Raw genomic sequence first — 6,800 nt, 5'->3', positions numbered from 1 at the left:
CCAGGCCCGACCCTGCACCAGGGTAGGGTAGGGGTGGGTTTGGAGGTGGGGGTGGGGGATGGGAGCAGTCACTGCAAATGGGTTCCTGGCTCGCTTCCTGCCCCGAACTCTACCATGCAAGACCTCCTCTCCCGCCCTTTCCCCTGCCCCACCACCTCCACCCCTAGACAGCCCCAGGCACAGGCTCCAGACGTCTCCCTGGATCCAGGAACCAAAGGCAGCCACTGGGCTCCAAAGCTCGGCACACAGAACAGTGCTCTCCGGAGACAGTTTGGACACGTTGCTGAACGGCCTGATGGACATGGCTCTTGTCACAAAATGAATTTGCATCCTGAGGAAGCCTCTTCTTCAGAGGAAGCTTCCCCAGTCACCTCTGCTCTCTCCGATGACATGAGTCCTCCCAGGTGACCTCAGCCCTCTCAGGTGACGTCTTTCCACCATAACTCTGGCTCTCTCAGGAGGTGGGCTACTGCAGGGACCTGAGCCACGTCACCGCCTTGTTCCTCCTTTATCTGCCTGAGGAGGACATATTCTGGGCACTGGCCCAGCTGCTGGCTGCTGAGAGGCACTCCCCGCAGGGTAGGTGGACAGCCGCCCTCAGGACCTCACACAGCCAGACCCGGGGCGGCCACCCTGGGCAGGTGATCTCAACTTTCAGCGAAGGCACCTTCCTTGTGTTGGCAGCTTGTTTGGAGCCTCTAGGATGTCTCTGTTGAGGGTCCCACGGGGGCCCGGAGCTGAACGGGGACCCCCAGATCCTGAGTCAGATGCCTTTCACCCCCATCAGCAGAGGGCATCTCATCGTCCCCGTGGCCACCCTCTGCATCCTGCAGCCACGCCCTCTGGCTCTGATTCTGTGCAACTGACTCTCCCCTCCCTGAGAGTCCTGCCCTCCAGCTGGCCGGGCTCCAGCTGCCCTTGGTACCCAAAGATGGGCTGATAAAACCCTGATGGCAGCATCTCCCCATCCTGTCTCCCCTGGCCTGAGCCCACTTCCAGGAGAGCATCACGAAGTCCAGCACCCGCCCTTTGTCATGGCCTCAAAGTCAGGCTTGCCCTCCCAGCACCCTGGTCCGGGAGGCCTCCAGGAGCACCTCCAGCCAGTCACCAGGGGATATTCCCACCCCTCGTCCCCAGGGCCAAGGCCACATGGTGGGTTCACCAGATGGGAGGGTGGGAGGCCTCGGGGTTCAGGGGCCTCTGCAGCTGTCCAGCTCTTCCAGTTGATGGTTCCACATCTTGGGAGCCGGCTGATTTCATGATGGGCTGGGAGCTTCTCGGGATTCCACAGCCCAAATATCACAAGGGTCCGGGGACTCCAAGACCACCAGGAACATGTGGCACCCACGTCATACCGCAAGACCATGAGGCACACAGTGAGTTATGGTCCCCCCAGCTCTTCCCCAGAGGCTCTGCATCCTGTGGGGCCAGAGGAGCCAGGGGCTGGAGACCCTGGTGGGGCTGGTGAGAGGCTGAGTTCCAGCCACGGCCTGACCTGGGACGTGGGGTTCTCCATGGATCTGGAGTTGGGTTTCCTTTCCTGCCCTGGAGGAGACAGAGGCACAGGGACTGGGGCTAGTTCCCGTAGAGCAGGGCTAAGGACAGTGTGTCCGCCAGGAGTGTGGGAAGGGGGAGGTGTAAGGAGCCCTGGACACTGCCCAGTGTTCTGTACTTGGGGAAGAATCTTCAGAGGGCCCTGGAAGAGGGAGGTTTTTAGGGCAACCCAGAGGGACCTGAGCACCTCTGTTCCTCCCATCAGGACAAGGAAGAGCTATGCGTTCAGGGTTCCTCGTTAGGTTGGTTTCTTTGGAGCGTGATCAAGGGGGTAAGGGGGCACAGGGAAACTCTGGCTCAGGGACCCTCCTTGCCCTGCAGGGCCCTGCTCCCCCAGCCCAGGGGTCCGGCTCACACCCAGCCCACAGGAGTCTCAGGTAGATATCTGCAGTACACACAAGCAAAGCCCTCTGCCGAAGAGGGGTCATCCCACGGCAGAGGTTGGGGCTCAGGATCAGCCTCATGGGCAAACTGGGCCAGGACCCACTTGGGAGGGCTCAAGGAAGCCTCAAGTCCTGGGGAAGCCCCTGTCTCCAGAAGCCACATCCCCATTGAAATGAGTGCTCCCCCACAAGGAGCTGCAAGACCTCGTCTGACCCAGCTTCCTGAAGGGGTCTGATGACCCTCATAAGAAGGGTCAGTGACTGGGGGACTGAAGCCTCAGTGGGCCCAGCTTGAGCCACCAGCCCCAGCTTGGAAGGGCGAGGTCCTCCCACACCTGGTGTCCCCACAGATCTCTCTCGGGCTCACCCTGAGCCTTTGGGACATGTATTTGTTAGAAGCGGAACAGGTGTTGATGCCAAAGGCACTCACTGTCTTTAAGGTTCAGAGGAGTAAGTCCACGTGTGCCCAGTGGGGTCTGGGGAGCACAGGGGTCAGACCCCGACTGGCCCAGTGGCAGCTTCCTCACACTGTCCCCACGATTCTCTGCCCTGGCCCAGAGGGAGGTCTGGCTGGGTGGGCTGGGCAGGGAACAGTGACATACCCCCTCCTGTAGGAGCCCATCCCCCACATGACCCAGATGAAAGTCAGGAGTGTGGTGAGCACTTCTCTGGGCAGGCTGCCCCCCAGCCACAGCCTCCTGTGCACATCTGGAAGCCTGGGGTGGCCACAAAGGGATCCGGCACTCCCCAGTGGGAGGTGGCTGAGGTAGCAACGGGGTATGGGCTCTGACCCCTCCCAGGGAACTCTCCTGGCCTGATGCCCACCCTATCCCTAAAGCACCTCATGAAGATGTCCAGGGGTGGCCGTGGGTATGTTTTCAGGACCAGTTCTCCCATACCTGGGCCCTGGATGACGATGCAGTTCTCAGACACCCTCGGACCTCTATGAGGAAACTAACAAGGAAGCGTGGGGACCTGCCACCTCCAGATGGGCTGCAGTACCAGGTCCCCTCCCGAGTCAGCCTCTGGGGCAGTCAGTAGTCGGGAAGTGCCCAGGACCCCCAACACTACTACCTGGGCCTTTCTCTTCACCTGTTCTCCCTCCTCTTCCTCCTGGACTCTAAGAAAGTACAATAGGCCCCCTGGTCCTCAGGGCAGGCGCTCAGTGCGTGTGTACTGGACATGCTGCACAAGCAGGAGTGGGATGTGGGCAAGACTCTCCAACAAGCCCCCTCCCACTTTCCACCATGTCCCACTCTCCCCCTCAAAGGGCCCTCAAGGGCACTGGAGGAGCCAGATCCATTTGTGGGATCCCCCACCCCTCCCTGCGAGCACTGACAGCCTCAGAGAGCAGCAGAGGGCCCTCAGTCCTGAACACCCCTCCAAGGGTGCCAGGACTTGGGGGTGGGCACAGGGGGGACCCCTGGACCAGAGCCGGAGCCAAGAGTTCAGCCAGGTGTGGAAACAGTCAGTCCTGGCATGGACTGGGCAGCCCAGGAGGGCAGAGGGGGCTCTGTATCTGGGCTCTCTCACCCACCATGGAGACAGGTCCCCATGTGAGGTGGCAAGGGGGCTGGGTGACATCCAAGGCCCCTCCCACCTGAGTTCTGACTGGAGGCTGTATCCCAGGCCCAACAGTCTTGGGATGAGGACGTGGAGCAGGAAGCCCCCAGTCAGACTGAACCCTGGGGGAGGGCAGTCCCAGAAACCACCTGCGGTACCCCGACAGCTTCCTACCACAGGAGGCACAGACCCCTCCCTCTGGGATCAGCAGCCTGCAGGTGTGTCCTCAGTGTCAGACCACAGGGGCCACACAGAGACCCTGAGGACTCCAAAGACCCAGGCAGGTGGAGCCCGGCCCAGAAAGGACTGCATAGGCTCACTGGAGATGCCGACCACGTCTGTTTTTCTTTCAGCCAAACCCGAGCAAGGGTCCTTGACACCCAGGCCTGTGCTGGCTTCAGCTGGCAGGAAGACCCTCTGGCAGGGGGATAGACAGGCCCCTCCTGGCCACCAACCTGGTTCCAGTGGCCCATTTGGTCAGCTTCCCCGCCATGGGCGCCTCGTCCTTTCACACCCCATCCTGATGGGACTGTCCATGAGGCCAAGGCCCAGTGGCATGAGGAGGCTTCCATGGAACCCAGGGCAGCAGGCCATTCTCTGGGGGCACTGGGGACTCCGGGCGTGCCCAGTCTGGCCCTGGCTCATGGGGGACCTCGGGTTTCCTGGAGGTTCCTCCAGCGGAACTCCATGCCACGGCTTCCTATGAATTTGGATGTGGGGGGCCCTTGTTGCCCCCGTTATGATTTTGAACAGAGCTGCTGGGTCCAAGTCCCTTTCAAATGTGTCCTGGACACATGGGACAGCCTAGCCCAGGAAGTCCATGGCGACCCCAACACCGGGCCCTGCCCAGGCTCATCAGGACTAAAAGGGAGGTCGGGAGATACCCCCACTGCAGCATGGCACCTGTATCTGGCCCCCTCGGTGGCCATTGACTGGCATGTCTGGAAGGAGTCTGTGTGGCACCCCGCAAGCTGCACCACAGCCCCAGACACCTCAGAAAATCCTGTTCAATGGGGAAGCCGGTCCCATCAAGGCCACGAGAGAGAAAGGTGAGCATGACGTCCTCGAAGTCCCGGCCAGCCAGCAGCACGCCTGGGGCCTCTGTCCCCACCTGTGGGACTGTGTCCCCCTCCCAGGGCACAATTCCCAAGCCAAGAGGGGTCTGGCCTAGACCCCAATCCTGGGAAGAGAGGGGCACCAGGGGTGTGGTGGGCTCCCAGCTGCAGTCAGCATGACCTTGCAGGGGACCCTGGCACTGCGGAGCTCTGCACTGTCACAATTCACCTCGCAGAAGCCGGACGACATCCCAAAGCCTCACAGTCACTGCCGCAGCCACAGCAGGCGCCCCCACCACGTGCCTTCCAGCTGCCAGTGCAGGCTTTCCTGACAGCCCAGCGCCCTGCAGCCCTCGCCTCAGCAGCTCAGACTCGGAAGGTATCTGTGGCTCATGTTCCCAGTGCTCCCACCGAAGAGAATTACTATGGAGGATGTTCTGGGTCCTGAGTTGAGCAAAACGGCACGCCCTGTGGATGGAGCCTGCTTCTTTCTCGTCCCCCACGCCTGCTGGATATGCCCACCCAGCAAGTGGCCTTCAGACGGTCATGGGGACGGGAGAGGCTCAGCATCCTGCACGTGCCCTTACCAAGGCTCACCAGGCTGACACCACTGCTGAGTGCCCTATCTGTGGACAAGAGACTCGCACCCAGTCCGTGGGTGGCACAGTTTCCCAGGAGGACCGGCTGGCCACCTGCTGGCAGGCTGATCACACTGCGGAGGGGGCTGAGATTGGCTTTCACTGCACTGAGTCACAATGTGGACACGGACTTGCTGGCCCTGCAGGGCACACAGCACTGCTTCCGACCAGGGCACCTCATTCACAGCGAGAGACGTGCAGCAGTGTGTTCCCACCTCAGGGCCTTGGCTCTGCCACCTCTACTTGGAATGTTCTCGGTTCCCTCCAGGCTTCTAGAGGCATCTAGGCCAGGGCTCATGGCTGGATAAGCACCCAAATCCCCACAACTCAAACGAGCTTCTCATCCTCGTTTTATTTGGTGTTAAACTTAAGAAAATTTATTAAGGCCGGGTGCGGTGGCTCACGCCTGTAATCCCAGCACTTTGGGAGGCCGAGGCGGGTGGATCACGAAGTCAGGAGATCGAGACCATCCTGGCTAACACGGTGAAAACCCGTCTCTACTAAAAATACAAACAAATTAGCCACGTGTGGTGACGGGCGCCTGTGGTCCCAGCTACTCAGGAGGCTGAGGCAGGAGAATGGCGTGAACCCGGGAGGCGGAGCTTGTAGTGAGCCCAGATCATGCCACTGTACTCCAGCCTAGGCGACAGAGCGAAACTCCGTCTCAAAAAAAAAAAAAAAAAAGAAACAAAATTTATTAAGACATGACTTACCTCCTGGTAAGTGTGCAGCTCAAAAGACATTCACAGATGGAACACACCAGCCCCCAGATCACAAAGCCAACCATGGCCAGCCGCTCCAGCGCCCCTGGGCCCGCAACCAGTGTTCTGACTTCTGATGACACCGTGAGCCTGTGTTTTGTACTTTACGCTCATGGAAGGATAACCACCTTCATGTTTTAAAATAAATGTTTACTTTTGAAATGATTTTAGATACACAGAAAAATTGAAAAGACACTATAGTGTACTCTACACCTTATACCCAGTTGCCCCTAGTAATGACACTTTGCATTACCATGGCACATTTGTCCAAACTAAGACATTTAGGCTGGCTGTGGTGGCTCACACCTGTAATCCCAGCAATTTGAGAGGTTGAGGCAGGAGGTTCAGGTTCACTTGAGCCCAGGAGTTTGAGACCAGCCTGGGCAACACAGGTAGACCCTGTCTCTAGAGAAAAGTGAAAAAAATTAGCCAGGCATGGTAGCGGGTGCCTATAGTCCCACCTAATCAGGAGGTTGAGGCAGGAGGATTGCTTGAGCCCAAGAGTTCCAGGAAGCAGTGAGCTATGATCGCACCACTGCACTCCAGCCTAGGTGACAGAGTGAGAATTCACCTCTTTAAAAAAATTAATTTAACATGGGTGCACTCCTGTTAGCTAAATAATGTTAGCTATTATCTAAGGTTATTAATGCAGTAATTATATTAACACAGTGAAATTTATTCAGATTTCATCCACTTTTGCCTAATTCTTGTACCTGTCCTGGGATCCCACCTCAGACTCACCCTCTGCCTTTAGGTCACTGCTCCTTAGCTTCCTCCAGAGGCTACAGCCAAACACACATCTGGGCTGAATAGCAGAGTTGATGGCTGCTGGGCTCCAAATCTCTA

At 58.5% G+C, this 6,800-nt stretch overlaps 1 pseudogene; it reads left to right on the top strand.

The window, feature by feature from the left end:
• Positions 1-1,383: 1,383 nt before the first annotated feature.
• Positions 1,384-5,698, top strand: LOC102135124 (TBC1 domain family member 3B-like; annotated as a pseudogene).
• The last annotated feature ends 1,102 nt before the right edge of the window (positions 5,699-6,800 follow it).

The sequence above is a fragment of the Macaca fascicularis genome, chromosome 1 (assembly GCF_037993035.2).
Source record: "Macaca fascicularis isolate 582-1 chromosome 1, T2T-MFA8v1.1".
NCBI lineage: Eukaryota > Metazoa > Chordata > Mammalia > Primates > Cercopithecidae > Macaca > Macaca fascicularis.
The sequence above is the reverse complement of the archived record's forward strand: the minus strand, read 5'-3'. Positions and strand labels throughout refer to the sequence as shown.